The sequence below is a fragment of the Podarcis vaucheri genome (assembly GCF_965113315.1).
Source record: "Podarcis vaucheri genome assembly, chromosome: 6".
Classification (NCBI taxonomy): Eukaryota; Metazoa; Chordata; class Lepidosauria; order Squamata; family Lacertidae; genus Podarcis; species Podarcis vaucheri.
The window spans coordinates 90,103,847-90,125,374 of NC_138764.1; the positions used below are offsets into that span (position 1 = coordinate 90,103,847).

The window sequence follows — 21,528 nt, forward strand, 5'->3', positions numbered from 1 at the left end:
TATTGAAGCACTAATTCATTCTGCTTGCCTCCCAATAAGCAGTAGATACTGGGCAGTAATAATAACGATTTAACACAACTTACACATCTTGGGGTTTTGCCACTTTCATTAAAACACACACACACACCCCTGTCATGGACAAATGAATGTTGACACTGGCCATACCAAACAAATCGTACGAGAATTGCTGTTTTATATGTATCCCTGCTCCTTTTGTCAATACTTTAAAGATGGTTCTTATTTTAGAGCAGATATTGATCGCGTATAGGTTAGGCCCCCCGGTTCCATTTGTCATTTGTGATATTATAGCGTGTTATCGTTTAAAGCTGTAATAGGAGAGGTGGCTGGGCTTAGAGAAAACCGGTTGTCTGGAGCTTTGATAAATAGCTTGATGGTCTTTGTTTCTGCAGCAGTGAGCAGTTGGCTGCTATTTGCTTTACTTTTTATCCAAGAATAACTGTGTGATGGGTTCTGGAAGTGAACAGTATCATTTTGTCAGATGTGGTTCAGAACTAGCCGGGTGGTCCTAACAAAGCAGCTGAGGGATTTTTAACACCCGACAGGATGCTAGCAAAGGGCCTGTATAAATCTGGAAAGAGCTTTGGCTCCACATGGCTACCTTTGCTTGAAGAGCTCTCAAGGCTGTTTTTAAGGTGAGAGGATGGGAAATGATGAAAGGTGTGTGTGAGAGTGTGTGTAGAGGGAGAAACAAGCTGTTTTATTCATGCCAAAGGTTTCGAGGAGCAATGGCAAAGTCTGAAGATACACACAAGAAAGATACAGTTCCAGGATCCTTTTTTCCAGTGGTGTTTTTTTTTAATAAAAATAAAATAGCAGCCTTGGAGGCTATGATTGAGACCAGGAAGAGTACAAAGGGGAAGAATAACAGCCCTCTCTCTCCTGCCTTTCTTTCTGCTCCCAGTATCAGCCTATGGGGCTGCTTTTCATTTCAAACACACACACTTGTTCGAGCAAAACATTAAGCACCATGTTTAGTTTTGCTCGTGGATAAGGTGTATGCAACCACACAGAGTTGTGTGACACCGGAGTGTTTCTCTTTGATCAAAGCAGTCAACTTGTTGTTGTTGTTTAGTCGTTTAGTCGTGTCCGACTCTTCGTGACCCCATGGACCAGAGCACGCCAGGCACTCCTGTCTTCCAATGCCTCCCGCAGTTTGGTCAAACTCATGTTAGTAGCTTCAAGAACAGTGTCCAACCATCTTGCCCTCTTTTGTCCCCTTCTCCTTGTGCCCTCCATCTTTCCCAACATCAGGGTCTTTTCCAGGTAGTCTTCTCTTCTCATGAGGTAGCCAAAGTATTGGAGCCATTTGGATGTAAAACAGAAACAGAAACCATACTTGTTTCATAGTAGACCAGCCTTGCACAAAATCTACTGGTCCAGCCCACATTTACCTGTGTTGGTCATTTGTGGCACATTGAAGGTGTGAAAGAAGAAAAACAAAGCAGTCCAGCATTCTTCCAGTGTATGAAGGTATCTCTGCCTGGTTGCCTGAGGGGTCATATTGACTCACCACAGATGACCAGATTACTGGCTGTGGTCAAGACTGTCCTATACAATTTATGTTTCTCCTACATTCTGGCATTATGGTGCCAAGGAGAAGCTTCAAGATTCAGCAGTTATCCCTAGAACTTCTGCCTGCCATTAGCCACCAGAGGCAAGATGAGGCTGCCATACTGTTGTAAGAACAATTTGTGGGAAAGAACAACCATCTGGTTGGTTTGTTGGGAGAATACATCACTAATAGATCATAATGTATTTCTGCAATAGATTTTAATTCTTGTAATTGTTTTGGGAACTAATGTTGGCTGGAAAGTATATATATAATATAATATAATATAATATAATATAATATAATATAATATAATATAATATAATATAATATAATATAATATAATATAATATAATATAATATAATATAATATAATATAATATAATATAATATAATATAATATTACAGTGGTACCCCGCAAGACGAATGCCTCGCAAGACGGAAAACCCGCAAGACGAAAGGGTTTTCTGTTTTGGAGGCGCTTCGCAAGACGAATTTCCCTATGGGCTTGCATCGCAAGACGAAAGCCCATAGGGAAATGCTGGCGGTCAGGAGCAAAGACTTTCGCCCACAGCCGGCCTTCAGAAGAGGACCTCTTCTGAAGGCCGGCGGGGGGCAAAAGTCTTTGCTCCCCCCCGCCTGCCTCCCCCCCGCCTGCCCCGGGCGATCTTAAAATGCTGGCGGGCGGGAGCGAAGCGTTCGCTGCCGACCCCCAGCATTTTAAAATCTCCCCGTGTCCTGGGAAGATTTTAAAATGCTGGGGGTCGGGAGCGAAGCGCTGCAGACCCCCAGCATTTTAAAATCTCCCCGTGTCCTGGGAAGATTTTAAAATGCTGGGGGTCGGGAGCGAAGCGCTGCCGACCCCCAGCATTTTAAAACCTCCCCGGGACACGGGGAGATTTTAAAATGCTGGGGGTCGGCAGCGCTTCGCTCCCCACCCCCAGCATTTTAAAACGCTGTTCCGAAGTGGGGCGGGGGGGCGGGAACACCTGGCCCCGCCGCCCCACTTCAGAAAGCTCTTCCGAAGTGGGGAGGGGGGCGGGAACACCTGGCCCCACCGCCCCACTTCGGAAAGCTGTTCCGAAGTGGGGCGGGGGGCGGGGACACCTGGCCCTGCCGCCCCACTTCGGAAAGCTGTTCCGAAGTGGGGCGGGGGGGGGCGGGGACACCTGGCCCCGCCGCCCCACTTCGGAAAGCTGTTCCGAAGTGGGGAGGGGGGCGGGAACACCTGGCCCCGCCGCCCCACTTCGGAAAGCTGTTCCGAAGTGGGGAGGGGGGAACACCTGGCCCCGCCGCCCCACTTCGGAAAGCTGTTCCGAAGTGGGGCGGGGGGGCGGGGACACCTGGCCCCGCCGCCCCACTTCGGAAAGCTCTTCCGAAGTGGGGAGGGGGGCGGGAACACCTGGCCCCGCCGCCCCACTTCGGAAAGCTCTTCCGAAGTGGGGAGGGGGGGCGGGAACACCTGGCCCCGCCGCCCCACTTCGGAAAGCTGTTCCGAAGTGGGGTGGGGGGGCGGGGACACCTGGCCCCGCCGCCCCACTTCGGAAAGCTCTTCCGAAGTGGGGAGGGGGGGCGGGAACACCTGGCCCCGCCGCCCCACTTCGGAAAGCTCTTCTGAAGTGGGGAGGGGGGGCGGGAACACCTGGCCCCGCCGTCCCACTTCGGAAAGCTCTTCCGAAGTGGGGAGGGGGGCGGGAACACCTGGCCCCGCCGCCCCACTTCGGAAAGCTGTTCCGAAGTGGGGCGGGGGGCGGGAACACCTTCTGAAGGCGGGCAGGGGGCGAAAGTCTTTGTCCCCCCTGCCTGCCTTCCCAGGGGCTTTTAAATCGCCCTGGACAGCGGAGAAGTCCTCCGCTGTCCGGAGTGATTTTAAAATGCCGCCAGCCAGCATTTTAAGATAGCCCCGCACAGCGGAGAAGTCCTCCGCTGTCCCAGGGTTTTTTAAAATGCTGGGGGTGGGAAGAAAAGCCCTTGTCCGTCCCCCCCCAGCCTTCAGAAGAGGTCCGGGGACAGACTGTCCCCGGACCTGGCCTGAAGGTGGTTTCCCTAGGAACGCATTAATTGATTTTCAATGCATTCCTATGGGAAACCGTGCATCGCAAGACGAAAAAACCGCAAGACGAAGAGACTTGCGGAACGAATTAATTTCGTCTTGCGAGGCACCACTGTATATTATACTATTATAATATAATAGGAATAAGCTTATAAACAAATGGAGTTTCCCTCTGTGTGTACAGAATGACTTTCTTTCAGGATCAAATCCCCATCCCCAAATGTTCCCGCAGTCATGGGGCCAGTCTTTCAAGTCAGAGTTCCTAGAACACTTCAGACCTAACCCATTCCAGTGGGCGAAGAGTGGCAACTAGGCCTGCCAAGAGAGGGAGATACAGAAAGTACATGAGTACAAAGCCCAAAGCCACCAAAATCCCAATCTCTGAGCTTTCTTTAACAAAGAAAAAAGTAAATCCTTATACCCTTTAGGACAAAAGTTATGAAGAAAAATGTGCAGTCACTATCCAACGTGTTTGTTTGGTGAGCTATGAGCCTGCTCCTTGCTCTCGATCAGGCATGGCCAAACTTGGCCCTCCAGCTGTTTTGGGACTACAATTCCCATCATCCCTGACCACTGGTCCTGTTAGCTAGGGATGATGGGAGTTGTAGTCCCTAAACAGCTGGAGGGCCAAGTTTCGCCATGCCTGCGTCTCGATTATTTTAGTCAATGAGTGAAGCCAGAACAACTGTGATTGGCCTCTACTGACAAATGTAGAGCCACACAAGCTTCAGGGGACACCCAGAAGTAGCTTCAAAAAGGCACAGGAAGATAATGGAGATAATGAAGAAGCATCTTCCTAGTTCATTTTGAATCTATTTTTGGTATGGACCCCAAGCTTCTCTTCTCACTGTATCTCTGCATTTTAAAAATAAGTTCCGTTTCCGACTCTGCCAATTCTCCACTTCAGCCTGAGCGACTCTGTATAAAACAAACCTTTTTACACTATTCAATGGAACATCTACAGATGGCCATAACCTCTCCCCCCCTCCCTTTCTTTTGGCCAAAGTGGATGAAATTTACAGACAGCATGGATTAAGCCTGTCAAATTGCAGACAAATAAGTCCAGGAGCTTTTTATGGATGCTTTTCTATATAATCCATTATGACAGGGCTGTGGGTTTATCTCTTTCTTACCTTAAAAAAATTAAGAGATGGCTGACCCCTTCAAACAAGGTTTTTCCTTTGTTCTGTAGGACATTTCCCCACCCCTACCACTGAGATTATGTGAAATATGATTTTGGATGGTTATCCCTTGAACTAAATCTATTGCATTTGTCGAAGAGACATTAGAAATGGCTTTTGGCCAACTAATGATCCTCTTTTTGTTCAAGCTATAATTATGTAGGAGCCCTGAACTTTTCCTTCTAAGGTATCTGAATCCTTTTTATCTTGCCTTCCTTCAATAAAGTTGATGGTCTTCAGTCACAGCTGAATTATCTTTTCAGTCAAGTCTCCAGTTCTTGGTCTTCTGTCAGGTTATTGTTCTTCAGAAGTTCAGATATTCCATCAGATTGAGTCTGCACTCACAATGGATAGGGATGTCACCAAATTCCAATCCAGTCTGTATCTGTGTTGGAGCCTAGGACAGAAGCTAGTATACAACTGGGATCAAGCCCAAATAACCGGAAGCCACTGGTGTATGGAGGAATACACATTTTATCTGCTCTCTTGTCCTACTGGAGTCCTCCAGTATGCAAAGTAGATGTCTTATTTGCCCATGGCCTCCAGAGCGGCAAGGAGACACTAGAATACTGAACCCCTCACGATACAGAGCATGTAAAGGAAGGGTCTAGCACTGCCCATGCCATGTTGCAAAAACTCAATCTGTCTTCTGCAATGATCTCCAGAGCTTTTGGCACAGCAGAGAGGCACCATCCTCCTTTTCTTCCAGAACTTCCTGGAATGGAACCAACTGGTCCTGCCCATCCCTAATAATGAGCCTAATTAATATTGTGCAAATGGATACACTTTCAGAAGACTCTCTGTTCCTTGTTTCCGATCGGTGGGAGTATGCTGAAATTCTGGCACTGAGTTTTGTCTCAGCAGTTAAACTGTCAGGACAAATAGCAGCAGATTGAGCCTACAGATTCCTTCTGAGACATTACAAAAGGCCCTTCACTTCAACAGCTAAAATGCTCACATTTTCATGCCACTCACAGCATGGTGGGGGTGGGTGTTTTCTGTTTGTGTTTATAAGGTTGTGTGGGCATGGTGTGTGTTTTTTTCTTCAAGGACCATCTTGCTTCTCATTTTAAGCAAACAACAGGGTTTTGTTGTTTTTTAGGATTAAATCTTGTAGCCTATCTGTATGCAAGTTATCTTTCCTGCTCCTTTGGGAAACACCAACTATTTCAATCCATATGTACTTCCAGGTTGACATCTATTTGGTTGCAGTGGGAGTGGGCTTGACTTTTGTTTTGGGGTTTTTTTTGGGGGGGCGTGCTAGCCAAGTTCATGGCCTATAATCACTGGCACCATTCACATAAAACACTCACACATATCATAACAGGAGCAGAAGTATTCTTCAATAGCTTACTATCTGGGTCAAAGAAGGCTGAGAGTGTGGACTCTGCTACATTAGTAAAAAAACAACACTTTGAATGCATTATAAACATGCAACACCAGATGGCACCAGAGAGCAAACAAATTTTCTATGTGGTTTTTACATAGGTTTTTTTGTTTTTTGTTATAACAATTTAATTTCTCACTTTTTTATAGCCCCCCCCCCCCGTGTGTAGATCCACCCTGTGTTGCATTCAGGCATAATAATTAACCAGCATAAGAACAACCCAGCTTCCAAATTCTCTCCTCACCTTCTTCTTAGATTAGATCAAATCCTGCGGCAGGCCTGTCTTTAGAACACTTTCAAGGAGTTGCATATAACCCCGTTCAATAAAACGTTACGGCACCAACATCTGTGTGGAGCCTGCGTCAGACAGGGTTTAGCAGACAGCGCAAGAGATAAAAGAATGATTGGCTGCCAGCTGGCCATGAACAAATCTCAGGCAAGAATGTATCGTGATCTCAGAGTGAAAAGATAAGCAGGAGTGGGGATGTCAGGCCTGACCCCTGCCCACCATTCCTGCTCCCCACCTTCACTGAGTGCTTTTGCCTGGCTAGAATGTGTTCCTCAGCTGTGGTAGCACCTCATGCTTGCTGAGCATGAAGGGGGCTTGTGTGCATGTGTGTGTACAAGAAACGTCTGGCTTTCATGTGGCTAGAATCTAGTCTGGTGTGCAAAATAACAGTCAGATCCATTGCTCTGCCCCCACTCTCAAGGCTCAATTACTGAAGGATTACTAAATCTTTCCCCTCAAAGCTTGATTACTAGAGGAATTTTGCCTGAACTGAGGCATAGACAGCCCACCTCTCCTGAATGTAAACAGCTTGAGAGCCTTTGGCAGAGGCTTCCCCTCCTGATAACATCTTAGCTGCTCTCTTTTGTAGATCAACCAAGACACAGGCAAATGGAGATGAACAACAGAGAAAGAGGGCCATGCTAAAGCTTCTCTTGCTGTACACCAGGGGTGGGGAACTTGTGGCCCTCCAAACATTGGAGTACAACTCCCATGATCCCTGACCTATTGGCCATGCTAGTTCGGGCTGATGGAGGTTGAAACCAGCGACATCCAGAAAGCTAAATGTTCCCTTCTTCTGCTGTGCGCACTCAAAGAAGAATTGTGTTTGGGGATCCCTTGGGCTGTGTCTCAGATTTCATAGCAGAGGGTGGACCCAATATGAGGTCAGCCCTTGCTCAATTCAAAATATGGTCGCTATTTTAAAACAGACTAGCTGCCTATAGTACTGGTACAGCATGGTGGATGTTGTTGTGGTTTAACAGGAAACAAACTTCCAAGTGGAGGGGAGTAACCTTGTAATCATCATAGCTTAGCCAGCTTCTACAGGAATCAGGAAGAGCTGGTTTCTCCTCAGCTGAGTTCCCAAAGGTTGCTTGTGTCTATAAAACAGATGTACCCATTGTGGGACGTGGGTGGTGCTGTGGGTTAAACCACAGAGCCTAGGGCTTGCCGATCAGAATGTTGGTGGTTCAGATCCCTGCAACGGGGTGAGATCCCGTTGCTTGGTCCCTGCTCTTGCCAACCTAGCAGTCCGAAAGCACGTCAAATGCGAGTAGATAAATAGGTACTGTTCTGGCGGGAAGGTAAAAGGCGTTTCCGTGCGCTGCTCTGGTTCGCCAGAAGCGACTTAATCATTCTGGCCACATGACCTGGAAGCTGTACGCTGGCTCCCTCGGCCAGTAAAGCGAGATGAGCGCCGCAACCCCAGAGTCGACCACGACTGGACCTAATGGTCAGGGGTTCCTTTACCTTTACCCATTGTGGTGCTTTCCAGAAGTTGTTGGACTACAGGTGCACCAAGTTGGGGGGGTGAGGGGTCTTCAGCCCCCCTCCCCAAAAAAATCAAGGAGGGGGCCGGGCTCCTCCAAAATCCTGTGGCCCTGCTCTGCCTCCTTCTCTCCGCCCAATGTCGTGCAGGAAGGTGGAGGCCATGCGCATCCCAACTGGGCACATGAGCACTGGCATGCTAGGTAGGGGTGATGCATCACGTAATGCAGCCCCGGAAGGGGGGGGGAGTTGGCGCCCTTGTTGGAGTACAACTCTCATCAGTGCCAGTCAGCATGGCTAATAGGGATTGCTGATGGGAGTTGCAAAGCAAAGCACGGTTTGGCATGGTTTCAGATTGGTTGTGGGTCCATGTGTTGAGGTTCCTGCACTGCAGGGGGGTTGGACTCGATGACCCTCAAGGTCCCTTCCAACTCTACAGTTCTAACATCTGGAGGGTACCATTTTGGCTATTCCTGCTCTAAAGGGATTAAGTGTAGATCAACAGCAAGTTCACCACTCAAATATGTCTGACTGTATTCACCCTTAGTTGGTGCTCAGGGGTCAGGTTTATGTGTGTTGATTTGTGAGAAGCTGGTGAGTCGATGGCAAAGGGAGTTTGGCCTTAACAATGTTTGGCCTCCTTCTAATTCAGTCAGTCCATTAGTTGCGGACTAGCAATAGCCAAAACATACTTTGCTTGCCAAAAATAATAACCATCTCCATCCCTCTCATCTTTGGACAAACCACCACCTTTCAAGCCAAAGCTGAGCTCTTGGCGGGAATCTGCTCTTCCTGATTTTATTTGGCATTCGCACTGAAGGGGGAAAAGTGCAATTGAATCTATCCTTTCGGTATCTGAATTCCCATAAACCTTTCTTCTCCTAATGCAAAATCTTGGAAACAGTGCAAGGACAATATGTTGCCAAAAGATTTTGCAATCTGATTTTTAGACCAGAGGGTTTCACATCATTTGGCAGAGGTGTTTTTTTTTTGTATTTTATCTGCTGGGTGCCTACCCACAATATACCTCTGAGCACATTACTTTGCCATCCCTAATTGCTACCTGACAATGAGTTTACAGCATTTCTTTTGGATTTATGCTTTTATTCCAAGTTGCCTCCAGAGCCAGGCTTTGCAAGCATTGGGATGGGGGGGGGGAATGTGGTTATCACGCCAAACTAGGTGCAAGAGTGAAGGCTATGGGGTCAGAAAGGGAAAGGAATGGCTTTGATGGAAAACTGATGGCATCTACCATGGCGCTGTTTTATTGTGAAATGAATTGCATTTGCCAAATAATGCTAGCCAAGTAGAACGGCTGTCCATATTAAGACACTTCTGAAGGAGATGATGCTCAATCAAATCTTCATAATCAGGTCATCCCAAGCAAGGGTAGACTAACACAATGCTTCCCCCATGTCCAGGTCTCATACTGCACCAATTACTGAAAGAGGAAAGCATCTGGGAGAGGTGTGCATTGCACATCCCTGGGGGACCACTATTATCTTATGAGGCTGTTTTGCAATGCTTCCTTGTTTCAGTGTGTCAGTAGCTCTTTACCACACATGAGTTGGTCTTATGCTCAAATGTCAGCATCCTGAGAACCTCGCCTTCAAAGGAAAAACGCTTTTGGCTCATAAGGCTATGGAGAAAGTGTGTCTATTGTTGGTGTTTCATTTTGTTTTATGAGTTCACCCGCATATTCATTCTTGTAATGCAAAAGAATTGTAAGTACATAATGAAGATGAAACACTGGGGGTGCCCCAACAGCAAAATCCAGCTTTTCTTAATAGAACACCTTCTCCACTTTGACCCATATCAATGTCGTCAGTAAACTTTGCTCGTGCAGCAAAAGTAAACAAAGAACCACTCTTTTTGTAGTATACTTTTTTTAATTAAACTTTTCAAACGTTTTTACAATAATCTTTGTATTAAACAGTTACATTGTTTCATAAATCGACTTCCCACTCCCACCTCTGCAGTGCTTTTAATCGAACCTTTTCTACCACATTATATCTTCATCTGTTACAAGAAGTTTATCTGTTACAGTTCTTTAGCAAATAACTAGTCTTCGTAGCTGCCTAGCACCTATGCAATTGCATTGTCCTGAAGATGTTCCAGAAACGTATCATCCTTAAAATAATAGAATTGTATTTGTATGGGTTTTGAATAACAGTATTACACCAATAAGGGAGCATTTGATGGCTTATAATGTTTCTTGATGGCTTTGCATTGCAAAGACCAATGAATTACAGGCAATGATTGATTTGCACATGTCAAACTGACATGCAACCTCGACTGTGCATGTCACGGCAACCCAGAAGTGGCCAGAAAAGGGGGTGGAGGGGGGGCAGGGGCAGAACGGGCTATGACATGGAACACGATCCCCACATAAATCGAGGATTTCCTGTACAGTGGTGCCACGCAAGACGAATGCCTCGCAAGACGGAAAACTCGCTAGACGAAAGAGTTTTCCGTTTTGGAGGTGCTTCGCAAAACAAATCTCCTATGGGCTTGCTTCGCAAGACAAAAATGTCTTGCGAGTTCCTGTGGGGTTTTTTCCCTTTCCCCCCCTTTTTCTAAGCCGCTAAGCCGTTTATCTGCTGATCCAATAAGCTGATAAGCCGCTAAAAGCCGCTAAAAGCCGCTAATAGCGCTAACAGTGCTAATCCTCTAATCCGTCAATGGGCTTGCTTCGCAAGACAAAAAAACCGCTAGACGAAGAGAATCACAGAACGGATTCTTTTCGTCTTGCGAGGCACCACTGTATAACGCTATGAAAGTCCATGGGAAATAGCCTTTTTTATCAGAAAAGTGGAAGGGCCACACCTTTCTCTGCAAAACCTCCCAAAGTCGAGCCCTGAGATAGGTAGCCAAAACATTTTAGGTCATAGGAATGGGATATCTGGTTATTCAGATCAGACAATACTGAGTAGCTTGTCTGAATCTGTATATGGCAGTTTTAGAGGCATATCCTGTCAGCCCCTTCATGAGGCAGTTGCTTCAATTAGCAGATACAGAGGCTAGGGGCAATTCTGCCCTCAGCTGTTCATCCTAAATTGCCTGGTCACTCCCCTCTGTTGGAGATCAGAGCCTGATGCCACACAGACTGCCATTTGCCCACTAAAACCAGCCTACTCTCCTTGCGGGCCATGTGGAGGATGCCATCCCATTGCCAACATGGAAGTAAGATGCAGCTGCTTAGGCAGTCAAATGCCTTGGGACTCTACTGTACAAAATGGTAAGATGCTGTGAATCTTTAACAAGATATTTTGTTGGTTTTGCTGCAACCAAACAACACCCTTCTGAAGTTTCACAGGCATTTTACTCTTCAAACAAAACAAAACAAAACAAGCAAACAAAGTATATTCAGAATGATGCAGGCTAAAAGCTTGAAAATACAAATATGAATGTGAAAAGATGTAATGTTGGGTTTTCTTAAATAGATTGATGCTCCTTAGCAGGAAATAATAACGATAAATAAACAGTATGCATGAAATACTAAAATAGGCCCATATTAATGGTTAAAATTGACAGTATTTAGTAAGGAGCTGAAATTGTGCCAACATAAGTGTTACTAATGCTAAAAGGCAAAGCTGTTTTGTCATTTATGCACGGAAAAAGCAGAGAGCTGGAAGAGGCTAGGGACCATTCCTTGGAAATGCATTTTACAGGAACGAAATTGTACCGCTCCAAAGTGTCTGAGTCTATAGAAACAAAAGGTGTGCTGTGCTTAGTGAGCTCTTCAGTATTCATGAGGACTTGCCGCTTGTTGCGTGGTGAGATGTAAGCAATACTCAGTAGGCTTTCATAAATGACATGCAACGGTGAGATTGATAGATGATGTGGGTCTAATGTTTCTGTAGTTTGGCACTGACATCATATGTGTGTGATTTACCAAATGATAGATCTGTTAAATCCCTGTTTCCTTAAAAGTATAATCTAAAGCCTTTCAACACTTTCTTCTAAGAATGAAGAATTGTGTGCATGGGGTGGGGGTGGGGCAGAGAAAGTGGGGGAGGAAAAGAAAAGAAAAGAAAAGAAAAGAAAAGAAAAGAAAAAAGAGGTCACTCTCATCCCCCATGGAATTTCCTGGTTGTGTTTGGTGGCAAATGACAGCATTGGAATGGAAAGATTAATAGGATCTATCCAAAACAAGTTGATTTGACTTAAACGGGTGTGATTTTGTTATGGATGCTTAAATATCTGTGTTGGCAAATATTGAATGCTGTACCAAAGGTCACTTCAGATGTAGCATTTTACTTTAGCTCATGCTATGGGACTTTCCACACCCCTTCAAAACTTCCATAATCTGCTCTGCACAATTCCTCCAACCCTGAGGATACACAGTGTGGTGTAGTGGTTAAGAGCGGTGGACTCGTAATCTGGGGAACCGGGTTCGCATCTCCGCTCCTCCACATGCAGCTGCTGGGTGACCTTGGGCCAGTCACACTTCTTTGAAGTCTCTCAGCCTCACTCACCTCACAGAGTGTTTGTTGTGGGGGAGGAAGGGAACGGAGAATGTTAGCCACTTTGAGACTCCTTAGGGTAGTGATAAAGCGGGATATCAAATCCAAACTCTTCTTCTTCTTCTTCTACAGGGGTATGGCAGGACAGGGGACAGGAGGGAAATCCTGTTGCACAAGCAGTACTTTGTTCCACTCTCACCAGGGCAGCATTGCAACAGTGGCTTTGCACTGGTATAATAGTGTTTCCACGTGCACAAGGAAAAGCACCATGGCACACCCTAAATTATTCCAGAGGGTCCCCCACAGAGCCAGAGGCACTCATGGGGCAGGGTGAAGCAGCCACCTTAGGTGGTGGAAATGCACCACTCACCCCGACACTTCTTCTACCCCCACCCCCACCCCTAGGTGAAGAGGGAGACCACCAGCAAAGCTCTCCAGAATGATCACTCTCACCAAGTCAACAAGAAGGAGGTGTTCCAGATGCCCATGTAGTGTGTGCCTACCTCAATCATGGGAGTGAATGTGGAACGTTTTGCCTCAGGCACCAAAACATCTCAGACCGTCCCTGATCTCCCAGCCCTCATGAGCAGCTTGGGGGGGGTCATAGGGCACTCCAGGGCATTAGGGGGTGACAAGCACAAATCAGGTACTTGCATCTTGTGCATGGGGAAGAGCATTCCACTAGCACAAATCCACTGTTTAATGCAAACACTTACCTCTGTGGGTATTTTTGGATAGCCACAGGCCAAGGGATGTATCGAGTGCTGTGCATGCAGAGTTCCACTTGCGCAGTGGAACTTCCTGGTCCTCCCCTTTCTCCTGCAGCCTCACAAACCTTTGAAGGTGCATGGAGAGAAGTGGAGAAGGGGGAGTTCCATTTAACATGCATGACCCGCTTTGAGACTTCCAGGTATAGGACGGTATATAAATTCAATCAATCAATCAATCAATCAATCAAACAATAATAAGTAAGTCTAATGTATGGACATGGTGGCGCTGTGGGTTAAACCACAGAGCCTAGGACTTGCCGATCAGAAGGTCGGTGGTTTGAATCCCTGCAAGGGGGTGAGCTCCCGTTGCTCGGTCCCAGCTCCTGCCAACCTAGCAATTCGAAAGCACATCAAAGTGCAAGTAGATAAATAGGTACCGCTCCGGCAGGAAGGTAAATGGCCTTTCCGTGCGCTGCTCTGGTTCGCCAGAAGCAGCTTAGTCATGCTGGCCACATGACCCGGAAGCTGTACGCCGGCTCCCTCGGCCAATAAAGCAAGATGAGCGCCGCAACCCCAGAGTCAGTCACGACTGGACCTAATGGTCAGGGGTCCCTTTACCTTTACTTAAGTCTAATGCACTAGCAGAGCAACACCATTGGAGATCACCCAGTGTCAACATCTGAACAACAATTTTCTCCACTAAATGAATTTCATATGTCGTTTTTGCTCACAGATCATAAACTGGCAATGATTACCATATTCTGCTGCACCGTTTTCTTTCCACTGGATACTTCATGGCATGATACCCTCCTTTCTATAGGCATCCTGTCTCCAAAAACAACAACGCATAACGACAACATAACAAAAGTAGCGCACAGCCAAACTGAACAATTTCCACAAAAATCACACAAGATCTAAAGTGAAGATACAACAGAATATCAATAATAGCAAGAAGCCCCACCCCAACAAAAAAAAAAAACCCTACACAACACCCCAGCTCAAGAGTCTGTTCAGCAGCCTCAGCTTTTGTAGATGGAGTCAGTCCAGGCCCATTATCCCAGGCCAGGTGGAAAAAGCCCTGCAACACAGGGAGCAGGTCCCCCAGGACTCACAGCCAATATAGTCTCTCTCATGTGTATTTACATGATGTTATCTTTTTAAAAACATGTAGGTAGGTTCTGCCAACATTGACTGGTCCTGTCCTGGACCTTCACAGTTTCCGGCAAGCTTTACCTGGATATGCCTGGGATCAAACCTGGGACATTTTGCATGGAAAGCACTCCAGGCCAGCCCAACAAATTTGGCACCTAAGGCAGACCCCAAAATGGCATCCTTTCCTCTCCACTAAGGAAGAAAGGGTGAGGGAAGACCTCCATCAGGGTCAAGGGGGGAAAGGATGATCGACATCAGGATCTGCTGCCCCTGGGGATCCTGCCGCCTTTGGGGATCCTGCCGCCTGAGGCGGTGGCTATACCTTGCCTCATGGGTGGGCCAGCCCTGAAAGCACTTGTGTACTACCAATGAAGTACAGCCTTTCCTCTATGCCTATTGCAAGGGTGGCCAACATGATGACTGTGGACTACAACTGTCCCTGACCACTGACTATGCTAGCTGGTACTGATGGGACTTGGATTCCAACAACATCTGGAGGGCCACAGCTTTCCCATCCCTGGTTTAGGATGATGACTAGATGTGAGCTGTAGACTTTTTGTTTGGCTGTCCCATATGTAAACTAAGTTTCCTGTTTCCATTTGACAAACGCTGCAGGCTTTAGGATGAAGCTTGAACTTTTATTTGCCATTGCGGCGAACGAGTCCGTGGCAGTGCTCCCTGCACACTGAGGTGACGACTCCAGAGTCGTCTTTTTTTAATTAAGGTTCTGTATTGTAACTAGTCAATGTACATTATTGGGAGAATGAATGTCAATGCCAGTGCTTTTTCTTCCCCTCCTTTATCTTTGTCAATGATTCAAAGACATGATTTATGGTTAGTCTCCGTCTTTCAGGATCATCCATCAAGCGCTGGTTTCACTACAGGGTTCCAAGTTGTAAATCATGCAGAAAGGCTGTCACTCATCTCGATTAACCCTCTCAGAACAGGGCAGGGCTGGGTTGGGGAGGCGGTTGGGGAGAGGGGGAAGGGCCTGTCCCTTGCAGGACAGAAATAAACAACAACCCAAAACGAAACACAAAGCCCAGAGCAGCCAAGAAAACTGACAAAACTCCCACTATCTTAGCAATTAATCCCTTTATGTAATGCAATAATTAGTACGGAGGTGCAATCAAAAGTTAATTGGGCATCGCGCCACCCTTCAGATTTTCCAAGACTGCAAGGGTGTATAAAAATGCATATCCTCTTAACATTTCACAAATGAAAAAGGGGCAACCTTGCTTACCTGTAATCCTCCTCTTCTTCTGTAATATGTTTGCACAACTGTTCAGATATGAATCTCAGTAACTGCACTGTATGAAATGGAAGGCTGTGCGCTCTGTGGTCAGTATCAGTGTTCAGGCACAGACATTTACCGTAGGGGTGGGAAACCATTTTTAAGTCTAAGGGCCACATTCCCTTCTGGGCAAGCTATAGGGGGCCACATTCCAGGAGTGGGTGTGGCCAGAGGCAAAAGTGGGTGGAGCAGTGAATGTAAGGTAAAGGGACCCCTGGCCATTAGGTCCAGTCACGGATGACTCTGGGGTTGTGGTGCTCATCTCGCTTTATTGGCTGAGGGAGCCGGAGTACAGCTTCTGGGTCATGTGGCCAGCATGACGAAGCCACTTCTGGAGAACCAGAGCAGCACACGGAAACACCATTTACCTTCCCACCGGAGCGGTACCTATTTATCTACTTGCACTTTGATGTGCTTTTGAACTGCTAGGTTTGTACATTTTTTCGCACACACCTCTCTGTCTTCTGCTCAGGCAAGCTAGAGTCATTACTGGATTATGGGGACACATTCTAGACGGGCAAAAACACTAAATGAAGGTGTGAAGTAAGTAGTGGTGCGGTGTGTGGCCTGAGGCAGAGAGAAGCAGGAGGGGAAACTGTGGATGCTAACACAATTTCTGAAAGGCATCCCCCTAAATATGCCAGGAAATGCAAAACTGGGACAGTGATTTATCGGGGACAGAAGCCAGAATGTATGAAAATGTCGCTTTTTGTTTTCTCTCTCAGAAGCTCAATTGTGTGTATGTTTTTAATAAATGTCAATTATGGATGTGAAAAACTGGGTTTTGCTTTAAAATCAAACATAGGCCAGTTCTGACTGTGACCTTGCGGTGACTAAGGAACGAGTGCAAAAGCCCATTAGCAGCTGCTATTTCAGGCCTTATAAATTAGCAGTTCTTTCTTCCTCTCCCTCTCTCCACCTCCTTTTATTTTAGCAGACAGGAAGACAGCAAAAAATGAAATGTGTAAGCAGCACGGGAGAAGCTTCCGTACTGCTGCTCATGCCACAGCCTGAAGAGCTGTAGATGAACACTGACATCTCAGGCCAGTTGGCTAATGACCCACCCGTCTGCTTCTCGGGTGTTGTGGGTCAACATTTCCAGTTCAGTTTCTGCTCTCCCTTTCTCCCTTTCCAGAACATTTGCTACTTTCTCTTGGCCAACATAAGCCAAGGAGATTGGCAATGAGGGGAAAAGGAAAGAAATGAGATTATAAATTGTCTTTCTCTGTCATTTTACTTTCAGCTTGAAATAAAGAAAATTACTAGTAGTGTTATATTATAACATGCATAGATGTGATAGGGGGGCGATACTTTATGGTTCCAGTTTGGGCTTATTATGATCCAGTACTTAGCTCTGGAACTTATTTTTGGTGGCTGGGATCAGTATTGAAATATGCAAGGTAGCTTCAAGATGTAAGAGACTCTGGGCAGCAGAATGTATGTGAGTCCTCTTGAGTCCTGTGAGTCTACTTTAATGTGATTCCTGCATTGCTGGAGTTTGGACTCAATGACCCTTTGGGTCCCTTCCAACTCTACAATTCTGTGATCCTACCCATTTTACACTCAGGATAAAAGGAGACTTTTAAGAACAAGGAACTATGGGAGAAGCAAAGACTATGCTTTCCTTTGGTGGTTTTCAGCTTCCTCTTCCACAAGTTCCCAATTGTTTTCCAGGAGCTATGATCTTCCTCAACTTCCACGCCCTCTCTGGAGCTGATTGTGCATGAAGTAGTAAATAAAGTGTGCCTGAGCATATGCAGAATATATTCCACTTACTGCTGACTCACTACCCCACTCACCCACACAGGTGCAGCTAGGATTAAGAAGTGAGGTGCTCATATCCCAAGTTTATAGATCTAACTTTCCCCCTTGGTAAAAAAATAGCCACAGTTTCTGCCGCAATCCCACTGCGATTTGTGGTGGTTTTTATGCTTTGCCTGGGCACATTTTTACCAGAAGAGAGAGATGAATAAGGAAGGAAGGAGAAGTAAAGAGAGATATATCTGTGCATAAAGCAAAAGATTGTAAAATACGTCTGTTCATCATCCAAATGGGCTACCCCCATTCCTTGCGCGCATTCTCTCTCTCTTCTTCAGATACTACTTAGGAGCCTGGCAATTCTAGCCGTTTCTACAGCTTGTCATGAGAACAAATGGCACCTCAGGGAACCTGGCCTGATAGTGTATTCTTTTTTGCATGCACCTTATGTTTCCTTTAAACAGTGACGACAGTGAAGACCCTCAAAATCACTATATAAATATCACTTGGTGAGATCATGCTTCACCCCTTTGCTCTGCCACCCTGACCACCCCGTAGCCTTTGGCTCCTTCCTTTCCCCGTCTCAGTATTTCAGCACCTAGCTCCAGGTGACTAACAAATGCTGGGTCAACAGATTAACACATTCATTCAAAATGATTTATTCTATTCTTCCACACACACTCTCTCTCTTTTTTTCTGCTGAGCACAGATAGGTTGCCCTGCTGACTAGGGCAGAATAAATGGGCGATATCACCGATTCTAAGCATATCACCCCTTGTGTAAAAAGACTAGTTCCTTATTCAAAGGGCTCCACCTACCAGTCCTCTGTGAACCTAGTGCATAAAAAAGAGCTTATAAAAGATAGAGCAAGGTTTGTAGGCAGGGGGAGGAGGAAAGGGAATCTCACCACTCTGCACAGAAACAGAATAAAGAGTTATGCATCTGAAGGGATTAATAGGAGACATCAAGAACTACTTTAATTGTCCTTGTGCGAGATCATTCTCTCTTTTTCTTTAAGTATCGTCCGTCCCAGGAACAGTTATAAATTAATGCTCATTTTATTCCATCCTAAATTTCTCCAGCCAGTTGGGACTTAAAAAAAAATAAAATACTGCGCTGCTAAAATAAGATTGGGAATAAATTACAGCCCATCATCTCTGCAAGATCTTAATTAAGGGCTATCCCTCTGATATAAAGTGGTGAGGCCTAATTGACACTGAAGCAATCACCTTTAATTTGGACTTTTTAAAAAAACATATGCAAGCTCAACTAGTTAGAACTGTATTTTTTTAACACAGCCCTAAAACACTCACACATTTATTTTAGGCGTATACGCAGTTTGGGAGACTGATTAGGGCATGAGTGGAAGTTAAGTTTGGGCATGATCAGGCGTCAGCAGTGTTGTCATGTGTCAACCTGGACGCCTGTCCCTTTTCAACCCGTGAGCAGCAGCACATCTGCACAGGCCACACCTGCACATTTAAAACACTATGATACCACTTTAACACTCAGTTTCCCCAAAAGAATCTTGGGAGCTGTAGTTTGTTAAGAGGGCCCAGAGCTACAGTTTCCAGTGTTTCCTTTGAAGAGCAATTGAATGTAGGTCTGTGACGAGAATGAGGGCCCCCAACAACTCTCAGCACCCTTAGCAGCTACAGTTCCCATGGTCATTTGCAGGAAGCCAAGACTGTTAAAGTGGTATCATAATGCTTTAAATACATATGGTGCAGATGTGGCCACAATAGAGACACTCTGCTTTTCCCTTCATACTTCTGCCTGCTCTCCACCTGCCCTCCTGCTGGGTGAAGGGTCCAAAGGAGGAATGAAGTGATCTTAAGAGTTTTCCCCATCTTCTTGGGAGCCACAGAACCTATGAGTAGCCTGAGACAGGGGCACGGACCCTGGAAATATTTTGAGGCATGCTGGAGGGCGGGCATGACCTTATAATAATGTCGCCTGAGAAACAGTTTCTATCCAAGTGCGATTTTGGTTGTAAACACAGTGTAAGGTAGTCTCTATGGGAATATATTGTATTTAATTATGGGGTATGAGAGTTTTTAGGGGGCTAATAAGGCTGGGATAGCTGGAATAGCGGGCTTGTTGGTTTTTGAATGTCTGATGTAGATTTTTTCAATTTTGTTCTTCTGTATGGGACAATGACAATAAAGATTATCATATCGTATCGTTATTATTAAATTAAAATCAACTTTCAAAAAGTCATTCCAGCTCTACAGAGAAGACACACTTGCTTAAAATTATAGAATAGCAGGAGAACTAGAAGCTCCCTGTGCAGGACATAACTGCTTCACTCTCAACCTCAACTCTGTCTTAACTCTCTCTAGATAATGGCTCCCAGCTCAATTCCTTCCTTCACAGTTAAGCTATACTTCCAAGGCACAGCAAGCAAGACACCACAACATAGAACAGGTCATTGATCCCTCTAGCTCAGTTTTGTCTACACTCAGTGTAGATTCCAGACTGAAGTCTCTCCAAGCCCTACCTGGGGGTGACAGGGATTGAACCAGGGACCTTCTGCATGCTCAATAGATGCTCTCTGCCACTGAGTCATAGCTCTTTTCCATGCTGTCAGCTGATGAAATCTAGAGGCGCACCTATCCATCTCATGACTACTTCATCATGATTTTGCCTGATCAGCCAGGGTGGGGTTGCTCAGCCCCCATGGTGAATCATGGTGAATCATGGATATAGCCCCCTCCCCCCTGTTGTGGGGTTTCCAGGCTGCAGACTGTCCAGATGATAAGCCCCACCTGTATAGTTGGGTCCTTTAGATATAGCACTCTGCCACTTCTGATCTGCTGGTGGACAGCCAGCTTCTTTCCATGTTGGAAGGGCATCATGGAATTGCTACATCCTTCCTTGCTGCTGTAGACCCTTTAAATCAGTGGTTCTCAACCTGTGGGTCTCCAGATGTTGTTGGACTACAACTCCCATCACCCCTGAGCTCTGGCCTTGCTAGCTAGGGGTGATGGGAGTTGTAGTTCAACAACATCTGGGGACCCACAGGTTGAAGGCTGCTTTAAATGGAGAATGGATGTGTCTCAGGACCAACCCTAAGGCCACAATCTAGCACAAAATTAGGTGCTCCTAAATTCACTGAAAATCAATCAATATTTTGTTTGCTTCTAGAGTGCCCTTGTTGAGAGGACCTTGACAAAAATAAATAAGTGGGTTTAAACATGATTAACAGTGTGTCGGATTTTTGGTCCACTTTGCTTCTCCATTACCCTGTATTTCTCAGTAAGAGGGTCCTTCAGAGAAGGAAGTTGAAATTACTTGCAATGCTAGACTAAACCTGATAGTTGTTAACCATAAACCATTGAGAGGATGTCCCGTGTGAACCCTTGAACTCACTTCAGTCTGAATCTGTAGCAGAGGCATTTTGACAATCAGCAGCCCTGCACAAGATTAGGGCACTCAGCTCAAATCTGGAAGAGAGCTCACCCACATTTTTGTAACCACCAATTATCGTCTTGAAATTTGCATATGGAACAGGGGAGAAGTTTTCCACCTGGCAAATTAAAATGGAAATGAACAGTGTTTCCCTGTGCTATTAATTTAACTAATTTCTATATAATAGATGCACCCCATCACGCAATGCTAGTTAGCAACAATAGAAGAACAATATAAAAAGGGGGACAGGATGGACTTTGGTAATATGGCACCCTGAGCGAGGACAAAATTTGGCAGAAAAACCCCCACCCCAATATTTCTTATTTTCACAATAATTCCTTTTAGTACAGTTGCTTTTTGTGGATCTTCTCAATAGGCTCGCCGAAACTTCACATTCTTACAAAAACTGTTGTTGTTATTTTTTGCTCAGCACCCTGTGCCAAGGAACAGCTCACACCACCCTAAATCTGGCGCAAAGCCAAGCCATAACTTTTGGAAGAGTTAAGGATCTTCCCCACAGTCCACATCCAGTCCCAGTCCTCGCAGCCCCAGATAACATGGGGCATCATATGATGCTGTAGTGTTCTGGTCACAGAACTGTCAGACCTCCAGTTTTCCACCAGGATCAGGTGCTCAGTGGGATCCAAACCATTTCAACCTCCCTAGATACCAAGCAGTGCTCCCAGGGTGCTGGGCAGAAAGCCCCCTCCCCTGAGACTATTTATTTCTTTTTAGAAGTTCCAAACAGTTGTGCAGTTCTTGAGCTGGC

The 21,528-nt window shown here is 45.9% G+C and overlaps 1 protein-coding gene across 3 annotated transcripts in view; it reads left to right on the plus strand.

Moving 5' to 3' along the window:
* The window catches only part of TSHZ2 (teashirt zinc finger homeobox 2), a 336,058-nt gene that overhangs the window by 174,533 nt on the left and 139,997 nt on the right, over positions 1-21,528 (plus strand). The gene's annotated exons all lie outside the window — the stretch shown is intronic.